Below are 23,142 nucleotides of genomic sequence, written 5' to 3'. Positions count from 1 at the left end.
GGCCTTTGCTTAATACACATTTCCTTAAAAAAACATCTTGCTTGTGTTCCCTCTCTCGCTGTGTCTCTGTCAAATAAATAAATAAAATCTTTAAAAAAAACCACACATCTACTAACTGCTGCTCCAAACTAGAGAGGAGTAATAACTGAAGCAAAGCCTCCTCTGTAAAAACGTGGAAATTTAGAAAATTATTTAAAAAGTGTTTTCAGAGACTGGAAAAGAGGCAGTTCAGAGCTGTGATTCCCGGGACAAGGAAAATAAATGAGATGAACTATAAAATTACCATGGCTTTCTACCCAGAGGCAACTTCCAAACCATGAAATCATGGGAGGGGAACCCAAATAAATCCTAGTGGCCTAGTTGAGTTAAGGAAATAGTGAAGTTTGAACTACTTATGAAGGCCTAACAGGGTCAAGGTTTAGTAGTAGGTTTCAAGTAACCCTCGAGTGAGCCTATTCCGGAGCTACCCTAGCAGGCTTCATGCAGTGGCAGTATCGTAGCCAATGAGGTTTATCCGAGGCGCGATTATTGCTAATTGAAAACTAAAGAAGTGGCTTTGAAGGGATCAAAATAATCTACAACAGCTTAAATACCTGTCCAAGCAATGAAAAACACTCTTTAAAGGAAGACAACAAAATCGCTACACTGAACAAGGTAACTCACAAAGTCCAACATACAGTAAAAAATTACTACACATGTCCAAAGATAGAAAAATGTAACTTATTACCTGAAAAATACATTATCTGAAATGAAATTGCCTCTGGATGAGATTAACACAGAAAAGGAAAAGATCATTGGCTTTGACCTTGAGGGCATAAGAACAAAGAATGAAGGGGAAAAAGAATCAATGCCCTGTGTTCTGATGCTTTTCATTTCCTGTAATTCTTGAGGAAATAAAGGAAATACTATACAGAGAAGAATAAAGGTAAGGATTAACACAGACTTCTAATTAGAAACTATGCAAGTCAGAAATCATGAAATTACATCATTATATGCAGAATTTTTTTTAAAACTTGTCAACATAGAATTCTATATCCATATAAAAATGACCTTCAAGGGGCACCTGGGTGGCTCAGTGGGTTAAACGTCTGCCTTTAGCTCAGGTCATGGTTTCAGGGTCCTGGGATCGAGCTCCATGTCGGGCTCCCTGCTCAGTGGGGAGTCTGGTTCTCCCTCACACTCTCCCTCTGTGCTCTCTCTCTCTCAAATAAATTAATAAAATCTTAAAAAAAAAAATGACCAAAAAAAAAAAAAAAGCAAAATAAAAACTTTCAGAAAAACAGAAGCGGAGAGAATTCTTTGCCAGCAGGGTAACACCACAAGAAATGTTATTAAAATTCTTTGGAAGAATAAAAATGATTACAGATAGAAACTAGGATTTTATGCAAAGAAATGAAAATCAGAAGACATAGTAAATATGTTGGTAAATTAAAAAGATTACTTTTTCATTTTTAATTTCTTCAAAGAAAAATTGTGTGTACATCAAAAATTTTAAAAACTTATGTGGGGTTTATAATATATGTATAAGTACAACGTGTTACAAAAACAGCACCAATTACAATGAGGACTAAAATGGAAACGTGGTCTAAGAATGTTACATTCATGAAGTGGTAGAAGCTTTCTGAAGGTAAACTTAGATATGATAAATTTGTATGTAATAAACCCAACAGCAACCACTACAGAAATAAAACAAGGATATATAGTCATTAAGCCAAAAGTAGAGATAACATGGTAGGCAAAAAATTACTTCATTAATCCAAAAGAAAACAGAAAAACAGAAATACAGAATAGATAGTACAAATAGAAAACAAATAGCAGGGGCGCCTGGGTGGCTCAGTCGGTTAAGCGTCTGCCTTCTGCTGGGGTCATGATCCCAGAGTCCTGGGACTGAGCCCTGCATCGGGCTCCCTGATCAGTGGAGAGCCTGCTTCTCCTTCTGCCCCTCACCCTGCTCATGCTCTCTGTCTCTCTCAAATAAGTAAAATCTTTAAAAAAGGAAAATAAATAGGATAACAGTAAATATAAATATTTACTCAAAATATTGATAATATATTATACAGAAATGCTCTCAATATTCAAGAGACATACATTCTTTGGGTTGATTTTTAAAAAACAAGATCCAACTGTATTATGCCTACAAGAAATTTACTTTAAATATTAAGACACAAATTCATTAAAAGTAAAAGGATGGAAAAAGATATATCATGCCAAAATTCATCAAAAAGAAGTGTATATAGAAAAACTAGGTTTTAGAACAGGGAATATTATCAGGAATATTTGTGAGCACTTCATAATGATGAAGGGGTTAATTCAACAGGAAGACCCAAAGAGTCCTAAATGTGCATGAACTCACTCATAGAACTCAAAAATGCATAAAGCAAAAACCAAATACAACTGAAAAGAGAAGCAGCCAAATCTACAATTGCTGTAGTTTGAATGGAGGGAAGTAAAACCTAGCTTTATGTAATATTTTAAATTTTTATTAAAGCAATTGACATAGATACTACAAACAGGTTATCAATCATTCATTTACTCATAATACTATATGCCAGGGATTTTTATAGGTAGTAGACAAAAAAACAACTGAAATATAATTTTCTTCTCAGGGAATATCCCATGTAATGAAGCAGCTTACAGTCTTGTGGTAGGAGTTACCATTTTGCAGATATTTAGGTAGATCCAAGACAAAACCAAATGATAAAAGTAACGTTACCTTTTCTCCTAAGTGTCATTATGAAAAATGTCAAATACCAAAGAGCTAAAAAAATAATTATTTCTTAAATATCTACACAATAGATTTTAAAATATTAACATTTCCAATATTCTAAAAATCTTCCTAGCTATTCTTTTCATGCATCTGAAAGTACATTTCAGATACCAAAATATTTCTAAATAATTTAACATGTATCTCCTATAAATAAGGATGCTATATTAAAACACCCTATCAAAAAATACTTACTTAACCTCCAACATCTGCTAAATTCAGTCCGTTCCCTAATTCTCTAGCTTTCCCCAAAATTTCTTCATAGTTATTTTTACTTTTAAGCATTGCATTTGTCATTATATCCTGGTCTTTTTTTTTTTTTTAATTTGGTAAAGTCCCTGCACTGCACACACACATAGATACATATACCTTTTTTTCAAGGCTGTTACCATTTTAAAGAGTGTGTCAAATGAAAAAATAAAACAATTGAGTAACAAGTTTGATTCCTTTATTCAAGGAAAGACAGTGGATTGGAGGAGTGCAGGGCCTTATAAGCAGTGGAGGACTGGCCATTCCTGAAAGATTTTGGGCAAGAGAAAGCTTTCTAGAACTTAGAAACAGCACCATCGAAACAGGGCATCATTGGCTAGGAAGTAAGGGACTTCACGGGAAGGTAGGAGGTCCTACTTTCCAGGGTAAGGTAAACTAGTTAAAGCTGAGTTGGAGGATTGTCACTGGGATCTGTTAGGTTTTCTTGACAGTGAGGAATTTCTCTTAAGTGCAAGCTGATTTGAATTTCGACCAGTGATGGCTGGGCCACTGCAGTGAACTCCATTCCGTGGGTCCCAATATCTGAATTATCTTTATTAAGTGCAAACCATTATTTTTCTGAAGATTTGTCAGACTGTTGTTTGCTGTGTTCTTCTATTTTTTTTTATTTTCTCTGAAGTTTTTGTATAAAATCTTGCTTTCACTTCAATTCAGGATAAATATTTTTGTATGACTATTTCATTGGTGATGCAGAATACTGCATATTGAGAGAATCTGGAGGCACAGTGTCAATCACAAGATGCTATCAGTGGTGCTAGATTTGATTACTTGGTTAAGGTGGTGACCATAAGACTTCTCTACTATGCACAGATATATCCTGAAGTTACTTTTCAATCCCCTACTTTCTGAATTTTCCCTGTGGATTACATTGCCTCCCCTAAAGTACTCAGTGACCCAATGTTCTCTCTTTTCTTTTTTGTGGTATGTAATCTTATTCTTAGGAAGGGCTCTCTTTTCACCCATAAAACATTTGTGATGGACTTGTTCAATTATGCCTTATCTTTAAAGGTAAAATGGAGGGGCCCCTGGGTGGCTCAGTTGGTTAAGTGGCTGCCTTCAGCTCAGGTCATGATCCCAGGGTCCTGGAATGGAGCCCCACATCGGGCTCTTTGCTTGGTGGGGAGCCTGCTTCTCCCTCTGCCTGCCGCTCCGCCTACTTGTGCTCTTTCTCTATCTCTCTGTGTCAAATAAAAATAAATAAAATCTTAAAAAAATTTTAAAAATTAAGAAAAAATAAAAAATAAAGGTAAAATGGAAAGCATAGCCTCTTATCAAAGCCAATTTAAGATCATCAAGCTAATGAGAGAGCTGAGAAGACAGCTTTGGAAATTCTCACATACATAAACCACAGTTTTCCCAATTAAACTTTAACTTGATGCTGCTTTTGATAATTATTGCACTTATGTGGAAATAAGTAAATGCTCAATCTGTAATTACTTAAGGATTTTTATTTTTATGTTGTATAAATAATCATATATATCTCTAGATTTCCCAGGTATCATTTACTAAGCCCACAAAATTAGGTTCATGCCTATAGTTAAAGAATTTGATTGCTTTTTAATCACTGTCTCCTGAAAGAGAAACCAGCTGCCCCCACAGGGGTTTCTCGAATTCCCCCAAAACTGTCTCACACGTGCTTAGGTATAATGCTGCACTTTTCAGTTTTTCATATTTCAGGTACTGCATGATGTCTATTACCGAAAGTCACTGGAAGGAGGCACTTTGCTATCATCACTACTCCTACTCTCTGTGAAGGGATAACCAACTACCTGCCAGGTATACCCAAAGCCCTAACACTCTTAGGTCACCACAGGATACACCAGCTCTGGCTGCACAACAAACCATGCCGTGATGCCTGAATAAACAAGGAAAGTGCTCCACTCCCAAACTCTGCGTGGCTTGGTCTCTGAAGTCACACTGTTTATACTTCAAAGCATATTCAGGCTTCTATCTAATTTTATCCTACCCATTATTAGACCAACTTCCTGAAACTAAGCAGGGAAATAAAATAACACTGTCCTGTGTTTTTGGTTCTTTCCTGTCCCTCTAGTATGTTCCCATCCACCCAATATTTTTAACTTAACATAATTGCCCCCATGAACAGATGCCTAGGATGTCACCAACCTCATGGTCAATTTCAGATCATCATGCTATTTGGAGTTAGGTCGATCTGGATTCAAATACAAGTTAAGCCACTTGTTTACTATGACCTTGGGCAAGTCCTTAACTTTTTTGAGTCTCAATTCCTTATCTCAAGAAAAATGGAAATATCATTACATGTCACATAGGTGAGGCTTTTTCGTGAGGCTTACTTGAAATATATGCACATAAATCACTTAGCTTAGTACTAGGCACGTGGAATACAGCAGTAACTATTACTAATTATTTATTCTGACAGTGAAATCACCCCACCCATAAAATTTACTCCAGTTATTTCATGACTCATCCAAAACAGTTTCACATGTCTTCAGGTACAATGATATGTTTTCATTTTTGTTTTTCACATTATAGATACCATGTAATATCTAATTCTAAGCAAATTAAACTTCAGCTAGAACTGAGGAGAGTGTTCAATTTCTTAAAAGCCAATCACTCAGTGATATGTTATTTCCAGCCCCATTTAGGAAGAAAGACCTATGCAATTGAGCATAATATTATAGAATACTTTTGTGGCTTCCAGCAAGGTCTCAAAGTTGTCAATCATGGTCTGGTACATCAGCAAGACGACTCTTCAGAGACATTACACAGGGCAAATCTTTTAATATTTTATCAGCTGCTGTTGATAGGAGGCACTTCAGCTTAGTGAGTCTTTTTATTACTTCCTTTCATTTATTCTTGAGAAGCTTTTATCTCTGTTTATTGATTGCTACCTTTTAAATTTTTATTTAACACCGGTAAGCAGAGAGATATGATTAATAAATTTGATTAAATTTTTCAGTAGAAAATTACTTTAAATGTGCTTTCACAAATCTAATTGATCTTCTCATAGATATTTTTGTATGTATTTGTATCTGTTCTTTTGTTATGCTAGTTCTCTGAAGACAGACACTGGTAAGAAAAAAAGTAGAATTGTAACTAAAGAGAAGTGCCACAAAACTCTTGAAAAATTCTTTTTAGGCTGTTTTCAGCAAAGCAATACACAAGGGGCCACATGCCAAGGATCAATCATAAATCTCAAGAAGAGAAAAAAAAATGACAACTACAAATATATACACAGGATATTTATCTCAGAAACGACTGAAATGCTCTTGCACTTCTTTCTCCCAGTATGGAACCCCAAATAACATCCAACTGTCACAAGAGAAATTTGCTAAGCAGGCGGAAAAAATTATTCAAAAGCCTCTTTTAGCTTACTCACAGTCAGAAACTTGCTGATTTCAATCTTTCCCATTTTAGCAGCTGCAAAAGGAACAAAAGTGAGAAAGAGCAGAGCTAACAAAAGTTCATTAGACTCAATATATACCCTCATGAAACTCATTATGGAGATGTCATTGCTGAGGATATCATGGCATATTTCAGAAGACTGCTGGGTTAGCATACCACAGTGCTCTCTGGAGCCCCATTAATCTTACGCTGACCAGTGGTGTTTCTTAGAATAGGTGCGATGGAGCTGAAGAATCTGCTGTTTTATTATTATTGTTTGTTTGCTTAAATAATAACCAGACAATTTTGCCAAGTACATGAAATTGGGAAACTTTGGACTGCTCTTGACCACAAGAATGATTGCTCACAGAACCTTAAGAGAAAGGAAGAGAAAATGAGGTGAAGGTCATCTCTGCTTTAAGTCTTTGGGAAGAAGAAGCTTTACTAAGTTGATTTTTCCACACCTCCTCTCAAGATGAGGGTAGTAATATCTAAAAGGTCAAGGTGCTGATATGACACTAGAAGGAAAGATTCCAAGGAAGTCACTTGATTTGCTTCCAGAATCCACTGAAGCCAATGAGGGGAAAAAGAGACCTCAAGCTGATAAAATTTTCTAATCCATCTAACTAGTGTAAAATAATTCATTTCTTTGGAATATTTTTTGTACCTATATCCCTTGGAAACTTTCTGAATCATAAGCTTTAAGTAGAGCCAGGGATTAGGGGTCCTAGTTAAATCTCACTCATATCAGGAGGTATTAGCATATAGGAAATGGTGGTGTATGACTGGAAATGTATACAGAAAGAGATTATCTTAGTCTAAAACACTGGTTCTCAACCTGTCAACCTTGGCTGCACATTAGATACACCTGGAAAGATTTTTAAAAATCATGATTCCCCTGTTTTCCAGAGTGGCTGCACCAGCTTGCATTCCCACCAACAATGTAGGAGGGTTCCCCTTTCATGTTCATCCTTTTGCATGTGCTGATGCATGTACCATTTGCTGCCCACCATGACCCTCTGGAACCATACCACAAGCCCCTGGACTGACCCCTGGATAGATTCTAACTGCCACATAGCCTGACGCCCCATTTCAGCAGGAAGCAGCCAGAGCAGTCATCATCCCATCCCCTAACATGCAGTTAGGTTTACTATTCCAGGGGGAGGAATGAGTAAGGGACAGGTGAGGCTAGGTAGAGAGAGATAAATAGGGGGCTATGTGATCAGACTCACAAAAATCCCAAAAATGTGGAGGTGTGGGGAAACCAGAGATAAGGGGACAAAATGGACCACCCTACCCTAGGCGTGTGGGGTGGGTTGTGTGGGGTGGTGTCTTTATGATAATCACTGTGACCAACAAAGAATAATCAGCCCCTAAAAAGGAAGTAAGCCACTGAAGGTGTTATCAATAGAGATGTTAAGAGGATTTAAGTTCCCTGGTTAGCTTTCTATAAAAGACCAACCATAAAGGACCTTGTTGGCAACCCTGTTGGGACCCCTCTCACTCTTGAGAGCTTTTTCTGTATCTTTACTGAAAAAACTTCTAATGCTTTACTCACAAAAATAAATAAATAAATAAATAAATAAATAAATAAATAAATAAATAAATAATAAAACAAAAATCATGATTCCCAGCCTGCACTCCAGGCCAATTAAATCAGAATTTCTCAAGGGTAGACTTAGACATCGGTTCTTTTAAAGCTCCCTCAATTAAATAAAATGAGCAATGAAAGATGAGAACAGTTGCTCAAATATATATCTTTCCCTTCAGGGCAGTATTAATCTATTTTTACTCCTTGAATCAGTTTATAAATCCATGCACACAAATATACATAAATTCCTTAGCGTTGTCAACTATCACTGTGTGGTTAAAAATAATTTGCACATGACCTTTATATGTGCTATATGCACACATGCACATGCTCATATGGCCCATTTACCCTTACTCCACTGGGAAACTGAGGTACACTTTGATTTGTTAAACTTTCCAAATAGACATAAACTAAATCTCTTCCAGTTATATTTTTTTCAGGTTACCTCTGTCTCTTTTAAGCAAGTGATTAAGTCTTTCAGCACTTCCCACACCCCAATCCCTTCCTCAAGGCAATACCTAGGAATCTTTGCAAGGAGATGTTTATAGGTCTTCCTTTTATTGAGAAAGGAGTTCTCCTCCAGGGGTTTCAGAAATCTCCAAGGGTGGGGCCCCTGGGTGGCTCAGTCGTTAAGTGTCTGCCTTCAGCTCAGGTCATGATCCCAGGGTCCTGTATCGAGCCCCACATTGGGCTCCCTGCTCCGCAGGAAGCCTGTTTCTCCCTCTCCCACTCCCCCTGCTTGTGTTCCTGCTCTCACTGTCTCTCTCTCTCTCTCTCTGTCAAATAAATAAAATCTTTAAAAAAAAAAAAGAAAGAAAGAAATCTCCAAGGGTGGTTGCTGGGTAGCTTCAGTCCTGGATCCCTGACTTTAGTGCCTCTTATACTGTAGATGGTTTTATGATTCTACTGGGTACTTGTGACCATTGCTGAAGTCTACAGTCTAGGCCATAAAGTCCAGACCGTATATACCCATCAGAAATTCTCCATCTACTGGCTCCTGACTTCCTCCATTCCATGGGTTTTCTCAACACTCTTAAATCTTCTCATGATTCATGGAATCTCAGCTGCATTCTATGAGCCATCTCTCTAAGACTCCAAACCACCTTCTGAGACCTTTCCCAGCCTCTTAGAAATGATCATTAAGTGCCTTGCTACTCTCAGAACCTCACTAAGAGACTTGAGAGCTTTCTCAGAAATTGGTCATTTATTTCATCTGTCTGAGAAGACAATATTTCCATGAGATCCAAGCAAGAAGGAGTCAGCTAAATGAAGATTTGGAGAAAGTACATTCTAGAGAGCAAATCCAAATGCCTGAGTTGGGAAAAACTTGGCCTGTTATAGGACAAGAATGACAAGATAGATCCTAATAAACCAGAAGGCAAAAGTGGTCGAACATGGCAGGACAGAGATAAGCTACAGCCAGACTATGGAGGGAGCACTGTAGACAAAGCAAGAAGTTTGTATTTCACTATAAGTACAATAGAAAACCAAGAGGATTTCTGTTGAGAGATGATATACTCTGATTTAATTTTAAAAGATAATTCTACCTCCTTTAAAAAAATATAAATTACAGAAGAATAGATTATAACTTATAGAAGTACAGAAGTAGGAAAAATAGGCCAGTGTAATTGTCTAATGAGATAGAAGTATGGCTTAGACTGAGGTGGCAGCAATGGTGATTAACAGAAATCAACAGAGAAGTGAAACGTTTTGAAGAAAAGTTGGATTTGCTAATATATTTCATTTGTGTGGGAAGTAAAAGACTATTCCTATATTCTGGCTTGCCCAACAATAGTGGTGTTATTTATTGAGGAAGAAGAATGGGAAAAGAAGAATTAAAAGTTCTCATTTGTACATTTTATATTTGAATGCGTGAGATCCAAGCCTAGATATGTCAAATAGGTAGTTATGTGAATCAGCTTTGCACTCAGCAGATACTGATTTGGGAGTTACTGACATGGAGAAGACCCTTAAAACCATGAGACTGATTGAAATCCTGTAGGCAAGAAGATACTGATTTGGGAGTTACTGACATGGAGAAGCCCCTTACCACTATGAGACTGATTGAAATCCTGTAGACAAGAAGGAGTAAGCTCTAGGGAATTGAACATTTAGAGAATGTTCAGGCAGGAAAAGAAAAGAAACGTAAGTAAAACGAAGAGTAAATCCAAAGAAGGTGTGTGTAGTATATCAGAGGAAATAGTGTTGTCACAAGAGTAAGAGGAAGCCACTGGGGTATACTGCAGAGTTCCAGGTTGTGTGAGAGAATGTCCCTGTGGAGGAGAAGGGTTGGCCCCACCCGGGCTGTTGGTGCATGAGCAGTTAATGGAGCATCCTTGCAAAGGGGTGACTTGGCACCACATATTTGAGCCTGAGCAGGATAAGGCAGGCATCTATGCAGGGGTGGGGGCAGTGGTGGCAACAGGAGACTGGTTATATACAGAAGGATTGACCAAATAAGGACAGACATTAAAGCTGTGGGAGTCAGGTTTCTCACACTCGAAGAACAGCATATAGAAAGGAAAAAAACAAGGATGAATCCTGAGTATTGCAATAGAATTGAAGGTATTGATGTTAACTTATGAATTTTAATATATTCAGAGCAAGAGAGACAAAGAAATAAAGACACAAATGAGTGTGTAGAAATATAGAATTGAATAGATATAAATGTATGTATGTATGTATGCACATTCCTTAGCTCTGTCTCCTGAGCAGGCCTGGGAACACCGGCACTCCAGCAGACCTAAGTGCACCTTATTAAGAAATGCTACCAGACCTTGGTTTCTAAACATCGTTCATCACTAACAGAAATTGAGGATCTTTGGAGAAATAGCTGACTGGGTTAGGAAAAGTAGAAAATGGGCCTGGAAAATCTTATTGTGCCAGAAATAAAGTGCTTAAAGAATGATTCAGACATGTCAAAAGGACACAGAAGCCCTTTGTCCCTTTGCTAAATGTGGGACAATTTGGACATCAAAGTAAGTACATTTACTGAACAAATAAATGAATGAATCAAAAATATAGTAAAGAATGAAATGTTTACACAATCCCAAGCTCTCCATGAAATTCTTATTCATTACAAAACAAAAATGAATAATTTTACAAGGTAGCAGTCTGGCAGACATGATCTTAAATACACAATCAAAGTTAACTGTGAATAATGAGACAAATCAAAATCATGTGCCCCCTGACAGGAATATAGTCTAATTTCTGTGATATTCCTTCTCAATGTACATAACCAGAAACTAATCAATAAGAAACATCAAACAAACCCAAATTCAGAGGGTAGTCTACAAAATAACAGACCTACTATCTTCAAAAGTGTCAAAGTTGTGAAAGTCAAGGAAATTGACACACTCAGAACTTTCCAGGCTATTGATCCAGTATGAGATAATGAATTTTCCACTCTACAAAATGTGGTAGATCAGAAAATGATCCCTAAAATCAAAGCATATAAGCAACTTTTATTATTTTAGCATAATGCCTATCTTTTCATGTTTGTGAATTAGAATACTTAGTTCACAATCAAATGTTTTTAATTAACAAATTACATGACTACACATAGCAATACTTGAAACTAAATTAAATAGCTTTGTTTTAAAAACACAGGTAATGTTTATTTTTTTCTTTTATTATATACTGCGAAGGTAGACTATTATAACTATTTTTACTACTAATAATAACAATTCAGATATTGTTTTCACATAGCTAAAATAATCTAAGTTTAAAATAAAAAAAAATTTAATTCCATTAGTATCTAAACCACAGTTGTATTATTATCTTTGAATCTGTGGCCATAGCTAATTTAATTTTTGAAAGAATATTTCCATCAAAATTTATTTTTTACTCAGTTATAATTAGCAACTTGAACTTTCCTCAACTAATTGACATCAGTGCATTGAATTTGTAACTTGGCAGTCATCTGAACTATTTCCATATAGTTCAATGACTAATTTTTAGCCAAAAAATAGGATTTATAGCCTTTGTCAGGTCTGTTATATTGTTCTTATATTATGTGATTAAAAAGTGAGAACGGTTTTCAAAATGATAAATGATATAAGAGCATGACCAATTACTTGTCATCATGCAAGATAAGCTGATAGTATTCAATGTCTTCACTTGGGCTCTACTGGACCATATATTACCTCTTTGGGTTGTCTTATAGAGCACCTAAAAGCATTTTAGCCCTCTGGTTCAGGCAACCTATATGTCAAGCAGAAAAAATAAAACCACCGTTCTCAGGTTTGTGTTTCCCTGGAGGAAGAAAACAGTTTGATGCAATTTGTCAAAAGCCAGAGTGGTACTTTAATGGACAATTTACTTTAAATGGCTGCAGTTATTGCAGAACAAAGGCCCATAGCTCGAGATAAAAAATCCTTTCCAATTGGTTTTACTCAGATAGATTTAATTCCCTAAGATTAACTAAGGATATCTAACCTTTCATACTCCTCATCTATCTAAAAGCAATAAAAGTAATAGTAAAAACTTCTGAATTTCTGGGGTTTCTTCATCTTTAATATGTGAAATGCAATCAATTCCCTAAATCTCACATTCTGCTCAGACACCTGAGATGAGAAGTGAATCAACAAAAATGATAACAACAACAACAAAAACCAAACTTCCCAAACTCAAAAGAATTTTTCAGTTCTTGGGGAGAATTTTCTCAAAATTTTATTAATAAATTTTTATGAAGATATGTGTGTATATATGTATATATATATATATATACATTTTGCATTTTAATTAATTATCAAATAAAAACAAATGGAAAATTTTACATTTAAAATTTAACAATATTTCTGGGGCACCTGGGTGGCTCAGTTGTTGAGCGTCTGCCTTCGGCTCAGGTCATGATACCAGGGTCCTGGGATCGACCCCCGCATCAGGCTCCCGGCTCAGCAGGAAGCCTGCTTCTCCCTCTCCCACTCCCCCGCTTGTTTTCCCTCTCTCACTGTGTCTCTCTCTGTCAAATAAATAAAATCTTAAAAAAAAAAAATTAAGAATATTTCTATTTTATCTTACATGCAAATGTATAAACTACTATAATTTGTTTCCTAATGGTAATGACAGGGAATTTAAGAAGTATCAATTCAAATTTCTATTTTGTTTCTTTATATTTTCTTATCACTATCTATGCCACATTAATATTTGCAATATTTGAGATTTTACTGAAACAGTACCAGCACGATTCTGATTATGTTTATCTCCTGTTCCAGTCTCCTTGGTTCAGTGATTAATCCCAAGCGGCAGAATGTAAGAAGTGCTGAATGTAGCCAAGTGTGTTTGCCTGAAGCTGACCAGAGTCACATATTCAGTTTCCACAGTGTGAATTGCTGTTGGAAAAGTGGCCAACTGCCCCACAGACGGTGAGGACAAGAAAAAATGAAGTGGTTCAACCCAGGAGTCTTATATAATCGACTAGAACAATTTGAAATTTCTGTCTTTCTGTGCATGTCTCTCCATGCATAATTAACCTTTTCTGAAAGCTTGCACAAGAAAAAAACTCCAGGAGACACAAATCAGCACTGGTGTTCTCCATCCCAGTTCCTATTAATTCAGTGGTGCTTGTAAGGACCTACTGAGAAAATGAGAGTTAAGTAGATTTGATAGACTAATGTTATAGCTCACATGAATATGGTGTATGCTATTTTCAAATAAAATGAATGTACATTTAATACCCACATAAAAAATGATAATTAAAAGTTAACTTGTACTAAAAAAGCAAAATTTTATGTTCATCACCAACTTCTATATCCCACATAACAACACGTAAGAACTCACAGTTCATAATTTTATTTTTCCATACATCCTGCTGATAAATGAATGGCCTGGATAGTATCAACCTTAAAATGTAAACTTTCTCTTCTTTAAATGGAATTCTACTCCATTTAGGAAGGAATGAACTATTGATACACACAATATGGGTGAATCCCAAAATATTTTTGCTGAGTGGAAGAAACCAAACAAAAAGAGTACATAGTGTATGATTCCATTTACATAAAATCTCAGAAAATGCAAACTGATCAATTATGACAAATCAGATCAGTGGTTGCATGGGGATGTGGAGAGGGAACAGAGAGGTCTAGGCAGGAGGGATTATAGAGGACACTAGGAAACTTGGGGTGATAGTTATCTTGATTGTGAGTATGGTTTCACTGGTGTATACATTTGTCAAGTTTATTAAATTGTACTGTGAAAATGGGCAGTGTTTTGCATATCAATCATCCTTCAATAAAGTTGTTAAATTAAAAACAAAAAGAACTTTACTGAAAAACATTTTAGTCCTTTACATTAATAATAATGTGTTGGGGCGCCTGGGTGGCTCAGTCAGTTATGATCCCAAGGTCCTGGGATTGAGTCCCACATCAGGCTCTCTGCTCAGCAAGGGAGTCTGCTTCTCCCCCTCCCTCTCTACCTACAGCTTTCCCTGCTTGTGCTTTCCCGCTCTCTCTCTCTGTCAAATAAATAAATAAATCTTTAAAAAATAATAATAATAATGCGTCAATATTGGTTCATCAATTGTAACAAATTGATTTACAAATTGTAACTAATGCAAGATATTAATAAGGGAAATGGAGGGCTGTGTGAGGGAAGAGAGGGCACATGGGAACTCTGTACTTCCTGTTCAGTATTTCTGCAAATCTAAAAAATAAGTCTGTAAATTTTTTAAATGCATAGCTAAAGCTTGAGAGAGAACATTTATGATAAGTATTTAGAATTTTAGAATTGTGACTGAGGGATTTCATATAATAGGTAGAAAATACACAATAGACTTCAGTAATCACGTATCACTTCTCCCATTTTCTGTAAAAACAAACATGAAGATTTTTATACTGGAACCCTTGTGAAGTTATATTTATTGATAAGCTTTATTTCAATATATTTATCCTTTCTCCACATTATTCTTCAGATACAAAGGAATAATGAATTTTTAACTCTTTTATGTTCAGAAATAGTTTCATCTGAACATAGATTATATGGGAATGATGTGAAAAAAATCAAATTGATCCTGGCCTCTGGTTTTTATGATTCCATTCACTCTCTGAAGTTAAGACATTGTGATTCTCATGCTCTATGGTTGCTAATTAATGCATAAACATACATTTATATATCTGATTCCTCATCACAATATTTTTATAAAAACTGAAGGTGTATTTAGAGGAGAAGCCTCACCTCATTCTGATGGGGTACCACAGTGAGGACCATAAGAAAACAAAAATGAACATACTGAGTTCCTATAAAAAGATGATGACGTTGAAGTAAAATGTCCCACATGTTGAGATGCTGCCTTCACCTGGCACTAAAAGGATCATTACCCTAAAAGGATCATAAATGACCACAATTTTGACTTAAAATGTAATATCACTCTAAGTGTACTGAACTTAACCCTATGAGAAATTTACAGGTTGACCAATAGCACAAGGAAAGTAAGGACTGTTCACTTGTATTCTTTAATATGACATTGTCACAAAATGCCTAACAATGTCTAGGTCAACTCATGTAGTCATCTTCTCCTATAGTTATTTCTACTACTTTTTTTTCCAGCTTTATTCAGGTATAATTTACAAGTAAAAAATCATATATATTTAAAATGTACAACACGATGGTTTGATATTTGGTTTAAATTGCAAAATGATTATGACAACCCAGTTAATTCACACATCCATCACCTTCCATAGTTACTTTTTTTTCTTTCTGGTGTGGTGAGAACACTTAAGATCTACTCTGTTAACAAATTTCCAGTATACAATACAGTATTATACCTTCCCAAAACTCTACTAGGGCAGCATCTTCTCCCTAGAGAAACTGAGTGACCTAGTAGTAAATTTACTTATGTTCTAATTACCAGAATGATACACAATATCTTTTCCAAACAGCAATTGTGACTATGCCCACTAGACCCCCTACATATACATACATTTCTGGGGGGAGGAAATTAAACTAAGTCTATGAGTGTGGAAAATTAGTTCATTTGGCAAAACTATATTATAACACAGCTATTATGCAGGCACTTTCAATCTGTGGCCTCCTATTATTTATTCAGCCATGGATTTCACTTTTGGCATGTAGTTCAACAACACTTAGCAAATTAGAATTCATTGCTAAGTTCCAGGCACTGTGCTATTCTGGGAACACAGCAAAGAGTAAAAGAAGACACATTCTCATGGAGCTCACAATATATTGAAAGAAGCACAAGATTAAAAAGATTATAATATCAAAAACAAATGGTTTTGAGACTGTACATGCAGAGTGCTATGCAAGCATATGCAGAAAAGAGCAAAAGGATGTATTATGTAGCACCTATGACCTATCACCTTGCTACTCCAACTATTCACACACATGCACACATACACACATACCCCATGGTCCAATAGATTTGGCATCACCATCCCTAACATTCAGAAATTCAGAATCCCAGTCCTTACCCCAGACCTTCTGACTGAGTATCTGGATTTTTGTAATATCTCCAGGTCATTCATATGCACATTAAAAGTTTGAGAAGCACCGCCCTAAAAGCAACTGAAATCCACAAGAAAAACAAATAGCTGAAAGGAATCAAATTTACTGACTTCAAAATGGAAATTCCTGGCTTATCATTTCTAAATAAGAAAACTTTTAATTATTTTCTTGGTATATCAGATTATTTCTATCGGTCAATCAGTTAATTAAGGAAAGGTAGATACATTGAGATACTTATACACTCATAGTGTAAATTAATCTCAGGAAATATTTGACAACTTTTTTTTCTTTATTATATATTAGGTACCAGGAACTTTTCATATATTCAAATACCCATCATCTCATTTAATCCTCAATAGATGAGAAAAGTAATGTTTCTCAATAGGTAGTAAATTCAATAGGTAAAATTGGTTTCAAAATCAGGTCTGCCTGACTTCAGAATTTAGATTGACAAAATTCTTTTCAACATCTTTCATTTTCTTCTTTTTTTTCAACATCCCTAATTTTCATATAGCATGAAAACCAAATATTTGTATAAAAGTTTTACTCATGTAGACTAAAATATCACTTAATAGAAAATAATTTTTAGAAAAATTTTAACACTCAGATTCACCAAATTCATGTTTTAGAAAGTATTTAATATTAACTTATTTATGTAGTTAACTTTATGTTCTATAACTCACAATGATTAAATTTTTAAATATTTATATATTATTTTAGATTTTCTGAGCTTAGAATAGTGCACTTATTTTCATTTATGTATCAGATAATTGATTAGGCTTCTCAAAGCATATTTGAAAACTAGAAAGATAGAAAAAAATCAGAAAATTATCTTGCAAACTGAGCTGCATTTTATCATTCTTTAGATAGTGCTTATCTTCAAATATAAAGACATGCTAAAATCACATGTAACAGAATCAAGGATGGGATACAAGCATTCATTCTTTTTAACTGGTATATTCTTTAAAATCACTTTAATTTATGACCACCTGTACAACAACTCATCTTCCAAATAAGATGTTTCTAAATCATTTTTATTGGCATCGATTAAATCAAGAACAGTGGCCACAAAACCTCTACAAATTATCTGAAACACTGTGTTAGTCCCGCTTTCCAGCCAAATAAATGACAAAGTGAGATTCCTAGTCAAGAGCACTACAATATTGTAAGAAACAAAATTGCTCTTAAAACTGAAGCTAAAAGGCCTTTAACAGAAAAATTGGGGTCAGGCCCTTTAGCATGTACCAGATCTATCCAGAATCAATTTAATATGTTCTGTGGTCTGAGAGTGAAAAACAACTGATATCTGATCAATGATGGTGTTGAGAGCATGAGGGTTTTCAGGCATTCACAACAGTAAATCGATATATAATAAAGTTTTCAACTTATTGGGCATAACAAATGGCAACAAACATAATGAAAACCATATGGTAGTGGTTAAAGAATTTGAGCAGAACATGAAATTCATAATAAAGGAATCAAATGGTACATTTAATGTCAGTGCTAACTCTATTTCTCCACAGATAATGGCTATAAATTTGTGTGGCATGGTTGAATGACTCGTTTAATTCTATCAAATGACTTTCTATGTAGTAACAGAGCATTTTTCTTTACAGCTTAATTTTTTGGAATTGTCATATTATCTGTAATGCACAGGACGTGAGTCAGAACTTAAAAGATTAAAAACCAAAATCAACAGTTGCACCGCATCTAGATCATAGGTATTCTTAACATACATGAACAACCTGGACTTGGAAAGAGTATATCTGAGCTTTTCCCAGTAACTTGCATGCCTATTTGAGATACATTGTGTTACACCAGATGTTACCACTTTTTTAAACATGAAATTTATTTTACAGATCGTTAGGTCATAAAAGTACTGTATGTAGAAAATTGCAGAGAAAAAATAATACCTAAGGAGAAAAAGGAATCATTCCTAAAATGCTCAACAAGCAGTATTTCAGTATTTCTCCCCTCTTGCTACACATTGTCTTTTTTTTCCTAAAGCAGTATCTTCACTTGGAGGAAAAAAGTCAAATATACAGTAAAGCTTAAAGTAAATAAATATAACCACTTTTCAGTTTCTCTTTTCCATTTCCCACTACCAGACTTCTTAAAAAGTTAACAATTTATAAGTTTCCTTATAAACCTTTTTTTCCCACCAGCTCAAGATATATGTTACTTATAATTTTTAGCTGTCATCATGGTCATATTTATAATATTAAATAATTTATTTAAACCTCTACCTCCTGCTCCATCACCCCTAAGCTAGATCTATTGGCTGATCTAGAAAACTTGAGTACCTACTTTTTACTTCTTCATCCTTTAGCTTTTTGTCAGCTATACTATTAATTTTTGTTCTGTAACTATAAGATTTCTATAGTTGTGTCTATAGAATAGTTCCACAATTTTAAAGCTGATAAAATAGCCATTTTAATACTCTGCTTATTATGCACTAGAGAAGCAAACAGTGTGATTAGTAAATTTAGTTGTATTTCACCTAACCCTAAACTCTTCGTACTCAAAGGCAAGTGCTTTAAGCATCAAGGCCAGTGGATTCACTTTGAATTATTGGTGACTTGCTTTACTTCTTTCAGATCATACTTAGCTGCTCTTCATTGTTGTATTTTATGTCCTGCTCTTTTGGACTGTGAACAGAATTATAAATCCGAATTCAATTTCCCTTAAAACATTGCATTTTCTAGTCCGGTGTTGTTGATACATAATCTGAAGTCATTCTCAGTTTCACTAATTTGGTTGTGGGTTTTTTTCTGCATAAGCTTAAATTAGAGTTCTGAATCTCATCAGATGTATCTAAATATGAAGTCTTTTTATAATCACGTTTTGACAGACAATAGGTCTTTTCAACACCAAGAATTTGGTTATTCGTTCATTTCCTTTCCTGATTTATCTTTTCTTCATTTTTAAACTCCAAAGTATTTAGAGAAAAGTCTTCATTATTTATGTCTGTCTCCTCAGCAATATGACCATAGTTCCTTATATATACTTTTATTTCTGAATTTATCACATGATTTAAAAATTATCCTTTAGGTCTCCCCAACTTGACTGTTGAAAAAGGAATGGATGCCTTATTCATTTTTGTATTCTCAACTAGCCTGAAATACAGCAGGTGATCAATAATCATCTGTTGAACTAAACTGAAGTTAATATATGATATGAAAGTTGAAGTTTGAAAGAGAAGAAACTGAACTATCACTTAAAGATGATGCCTAATATTTACATTAAGGGACATATTTTTCCTTGGGTAGTACATTAGATATTCTTCTAATCGACCTCTACAAATTCTTTAAATTCCCAAGTGACTACTGGTAACTGTGACACCCTGCACAACTTCCAGCTGGTAGGGCTGTTCTCTAGAGCTCCAAGCCACGTTCATGGCCTCCAGTTGAGAACACCTTCACAAAGCTGTTGGTGTGGGTATGGTTGGTTCTATAACTATAAGATTTCACTGTATTGCCTACAGGAAAGGTCCACAATTTTAAAGATCTTGACAAGATCTACTCTCTTAACTTGGTCATTATTTAGTTTGATTAAGGCACCACTGAGAGATTTCTGTGATTAATTCAGGTTTTGTTGAATAAATGGATGGTGTAATGTTGAAACTCTGTATTCTACTATCTGACAGTGTCAGATAATGAGTTGGGAAAAGCAGAAAGTACCATGCATGCAGAAGGTGAAAGGAGACTACTATAGGATTTTCAGTTAGAAAGTGAAATGATCATACATATGCTTTGGAAGCATCTTTCAAGTAGCTTGTGGGATAATAACTGTCAGAAAATAAATCTGGAAGCTGGGAGACCGAGGGCTATTTTTAAAAGCCCATGAAAAGATGATAATAGCAATGGGTATAAAGTTTAAGTTAAGCAAAATGAATAAACTCAAGAGATATGCTGTACAACATTATATGCATGGTCAACAATAATATACACTTAAGTATTTGCTAAGAGGGTAGATCTCATGTTAAGTGGTCTTTACCACTGTAAAATAAAATTTTAAAAGGTGACAGATATGGAGGTGGGGATGGCATGTTAGAGGTTAAGGAAAGTGAAGCATCTGTGAAATCTACTGGATTTCTACCAATCTACTTTCAATCAGTTTACCTTTGGACAAAGCATCTGATAGTAGAGCTATTCACAGAGAAAGATAAGTAGTTTAAGGAAAAGTACAAGTTCATATAACTCTATCATGTGATATCCTAAAACTAGAATTAAGAGATATAAGAAGTATTAAAAAAATCTTTCTATCTTTAGGAAATCTGTGACATGGGCATTATAATCTTAACATGCTTTGCAATAACAAACAAACAAAAAAAATCACTCTTGAGAAGCCAAGGAAACTGATTCTCTCCATTTAATTTTGACCCAGAGGAAGAAATGCTTAATAAAAAAGAGAGATGGGAAGCTTCATTCAGAAAATGTGATCAAATGACCTGAAAGCGTTCATAATCACCACGGTTAAAACCAACAACCTGATCAGAGCAAGACATCAAAACAAGCAAATAAAAACAAACAGAGCACATTCTTTTGAAAGTGCAGAGTTCCTTCTTTCCCTATCTTCCCCAGGCTAATTCCTAGTCATGATTTTGATCCCCAAGCCCCTAAAACAGTTTTGTGCCCCCTCCAAAAGCACCCACAACACTTTGCACCTACCATCATTATAGTACTTATCAGCTCAACGTTTTCTATGTACCTCCTCCACAGATTCTGTGAGTATCTTATTCACAATTATGTGATCAGTATACATGCCAGCCACCTAGTAGGCATTCAATACATATTTGTTCACGTAATCAATAAAGGTAGGAATGATTCCATGATCTTTGTTTCTGAAAAGGACAATTACTAATAATAGATTATATGTTTTTAAAAAACAAAATTCTGCCATTAAAATGTTAAGTGATTCTGATAAGGTAGTTATCTGATTAGCAGTTTAATAAAGAATAAAGATTAATAAAGAAAAAGGAGAAAACATACACAACCAAGAATTATTTATTACAGGCTATTGGCAAGGAACACCTAAGAACAGTGTAAGAAAATCAAAATCCATAATGAATTGAATTTGCTAAGATTGCTAAGAACAATAAAATCTCTTTTGTTATGTGTAACAGGGAAAAAATAGTGCAACAAATAGTCATTTGCACAAGGCACTGTGGTAAATTCTGGGGAGATACCCACATAAACGCAGTGCAATCTCTAATCTTAAGATTATAATCAAATTGGGAAGAATGTTCCTTTTAGGGGAGGAAGACAGAATATAAAAAATTATATTAGCAAAATCCTTCCATAGACAATATATTACACAGAAATACAAAGAAGAGAGGTCATATTTCCAGGAGAAAGAACTGAGAAGAGCTCTGAAAGGTAAACTAAGTGATGGAGGAATGAGTGATTTAACAAACATTTTGTGAAGACAAAAGGAGACAATCTGCCTTCCATCAAAGCATTGGAAAAGAAGGAAAACACATTTCAATCTATTTTTCTCATGTATGTGTTTTTCCTAATTTGGGTGAGAAGAAGAAACAAAGAGGAGATTGAACACAAATGAACTAAGGTACAAATATTCCTCCTTTAAAGCTTTAACATTAAGGGGCGCCTGGGTGGCTCAGTTAGTTGAGCATCTGCCTTCGGCTTAGGTCATGATCCCAGGGTCCTGGGATGGAGTCCCGCATCCGGCTCCTGCCTGCCACTCCCCCTGCTTGTGTGCGCACGCTCTCTCTCTCTCTCTCTGACAAATAAATAAATAAATAAAATATTTTTGAAAAATAAAAATAAAGCTTTTACATTCAAACACTGCTCAATAAAATGCTTTCCCTCAGGGAATATTTTCATATAGGTCCAGTTTAAAGGTGACAAACTTAACAGCCTGAAATTAATAAAAGCATCCACAGCCTTAAAATACTGGATGAAGGAGACAGACTGAGAATATGTAATGAAGTAAAGGACTTAGCCTCAGGAGGACTAGCAAGGCTCCCTGTAGCACTCTCTGCCTCTGAGATTTGGGGCATTTTTTGCTTTTGGGTATGTGGACACATTTTTACTCCAAAGATGAGAACCTTTAACTCTGTCAGGTTTGCCAGGGCTTTTATTTCCCCTCAACTTCAAATGAGAAGTTTATTCGTAGCAATGAAGGCCTCTATTTTCATTGCCTTTCAAGACCCAATTTAAAGCTAAGATGCAAGAGGTCAATGGTTTAATATAATTTCACCTTGCTTTGTATAAAACATTTTTAAAATAGTATTCATATTTTCTAGAATATATGATACCTATATTCAATCCCTGAAGGGAGAAAAAAGTTAAACAATTGTGCAGCTCCTATACTTTTAGATCTTTCCATGTTTAAAATAGTGATGAAATTTTTCAAATGCACAAACTTTATCTAAAATTACATTTCTGGGGTGCCTGGGTGGCTCAGATGGTTAAGCATCTGCCTTCGGCTCAGGTCATGATCCCAGGGTCCTGGGATCGAGCCCCACGTTGGGCTCCTGGCTCAGCAGAGAGCCTGCTTCTCCCTCTCCCTCTGCCTCTTCCCCTGCTCATGCTGTCTCTCTCTCTCTCTGTATCTCTGTGTCTCAGATGAATAAATAAAAAATCTTTTTAAAAAAAATAAAATAAATAAAATTACATTTCTTCCATAAGCAAAAATATGGCAATTAAATGTTCTTTTTCTTTTTTTTTAC

The 23,142-nt window shown here is 35.3% G+C and overlaps 1 pseudogene; it reads left to right on the top strand.

Annotated features, from left to right (window-relative positions):
- The first annotated feature begins 474 nt into the window (after positions 1–474).
- On the top strand, positions 475–625 carry LOC116638429 (annotated as a pseudogene).
- The last annotated feature ends 22,517 nt before the right edge of the window (positions 626–23,142 follow it).

This window comes from Phoca vitulina, unplaced genomic scaffold (genome assembly GCF_004348235.1).
Source record: "Phoca vitulina isolate PV1807 unplaced genomic scaffold, GSC_HSeal_1.0 scaffold1, whole genome shotgun sequence".
NCBI classification, from domain to species: domain Eukaryota; kingdom Metazoa; phylum Chordata; class Mammalia; order Carnivora; family Phocidae; genus Phoca; species Phoca vitulina.
This window is presented reverse-complemented; position numbering and strand designations above follow the sequence as displayed.